Source organism: Cryptomeria japonica, chromosome 9 (genome assembly GCF_030272615.1).
Source record: "Cryptomeria japonica chromosome 9, Sugi_1.0, whole genome shotgun sequence".
Classification (NCBI taxonomy): Eukaryota; Viridiplantae; Streptophyta; class Pinopsida; order Cupressales; family Cupressaceae; genus Cryptomeria; species Cryptomeria japonica.
Genome location: NC_081413.1, coordinates 417,211,763 through 417,213,656, shown reverse-complemented (window position 1 = coordinate 417,213,656; position 1,894 = coordinate 417,211,763). Strand labels below are relative to the sequence as shown.

General features: G+C 34.0%; 1 long non-coding RNA gene across 1 annotated transcript; it reads right to left on the bottom strand.

Moving 5' to 3' along the window:
- Positions 1-661: 661 nt before the first annotated feature.
- Positions 662-1,389, bottom strand: LOC131073712 (uncharacterized). Its single transcript, XR_009112965.2, has 3 exons — positions 1,194-1,389; positions 1,046-1,089; positions 662-936 (listed from the first exon to the last, which is right to left on the bottom strand). It is a non-coding gene; the product is annotated as an uncharacterized LOC131073712 (long non-coding RNA).
- Between the last annotated feature and the right edge of the window lie 505 nt (positions 1,390-1,894).

Genomic DNA, 1,894 nt, shown 5'->3' with positions numbered 1-1,894 from the left:
ATATAAACAAAGATTTTGATTAGCTAGGAATTTCTACAAATGCAAAAGGTAAAGAGAGATATCTTGAGAATTTAATATGAAGGTCTTTTTGGTAGTTTTTTAACAAAATAGTTAATTCTTGGCATGTTGATTAATTTACACTAATTCTATAACTAATATTTCTTAATTTTTTAGTACAAAAATAAAGAAAAAAGGTAGAGCCAATGGAATAACAATTAATAGATAATTAAATTGTTATTGGAAACTTGAGTTATTTTGTGATTTATGTCAAACTTGTTTGGTGTTGTTTTTGAATCCTAACCCTAACCCTTATCCTAACCTTAGTTGAACCCCTAAAACTAAAAGTAACCTAATTGAACCTTGTATTAAATCATAACTCTTATTTCACTCTAACCCAAACTTACAAATTAAAAATGTAACCTATCCTTAAGCCTAATTATATAAGTAAATTCTTATAGTGAATCATAAACTCTTACAGAGAATCATAACACTAATTGATGCCTAATTTTGATCTTAAAGACTGCCATGATCTATCCGCTGTTCTGTTGTCTAGTTTATATAAACTCACCATTCTACGAGCATTGATAACCAAATCTAATTTACAGGGGTTACCAAATCCAAATTGGAGGAAAGAGATCTAAGGATCGGACAACGCAGATCCTTCACCACCCAAATCTAAGGATAACAATCTAAGGATAACAGCCTTAGAAAACCACAACACAATCAGAGCAGTTTCATTAATAAATTGCATGCAATAATATTCTCTCGGAACCACCGATACGATTATTACACCGGTGGTTTTGCACAAAGATGTGGATTATTACACCAGTGGTTTTGCACAAAGATGTGGATTATTTTCTTGCACCTCCGATCCTTTCTTGTCTTGCGCCTTAATACCTTTCTTCTCTTGCTGATCGTTCAAGAAAGCATTGAATCCTGCTTAGAATACCACAACACCATCTATGTAATAAGTTGCATGCAATAAAATTCTGTCTAGATAAAGAAGCTAAGGTAAATGGAGAAGTCGATTTTTAGTAGACTCGACCTGTTATCCACAGTGATAACAAACAAACGGTCGACTTAAGAAACCTGTCAAAGAAAACGGGAAATTTGATTAATTCACAAATGTAAAAGGAGGCAACAAGATTATCTACAACTGAAAATCAATTTCATGGAGAGGTCATTCTTGGTACCACAAATCTGTTCAATGCACTGAGTTAATCAAGAAGCTGGAGCTCAAGAAAGGCGACACCCATGTCCTGCTTAACCGATGAGCAATATAGTGAGAAATACGAGTAGCAGAAGAAATTTTGCTACATTCAATTGTATTTCTCTTACTACTGGTATTTCTCAGTATATTGCTCTCTTAGCCTCCATCGCAAACCTTCATTTCCTTCTTCTCCTCCACCTGGGCCTCATCGTCCTCCCCTTTTACTCTCACAATCATACAATTTAACGGGATTTGAAGAGTAAAATTAGGACTTAACTCATAAATTAACTGGTTGCATGACTGAATGATCTGATTGTATGAATGAATTAAGGAGTTAACTCTTAACTTAACTAGTTGCATGACTGAATGACCTGATTGTAGGAGTTAACTGAATGTACTAATAACTTAGTTGGTTGCATGAATGAGTGATCTGATTGTATGGATGAATTAAGTAGATCTAAACTAGGAGTTAACTGAATCCTCTAATGATCTAAACTAGGAGTTCACTGAATCCACTAATGATCTAAACTAGGAGTTAACTGAATCCACTAATGATCTAAACTAGGAGTTCACTGAATCCACAAATGATCTAAACTAGGAGTTAACTGAATCCACTAATGATCTAAACTAGGAGTTAACTGAATCCACTAATCGTTTAACTGGTTGCATGAATGAGTGATCTGA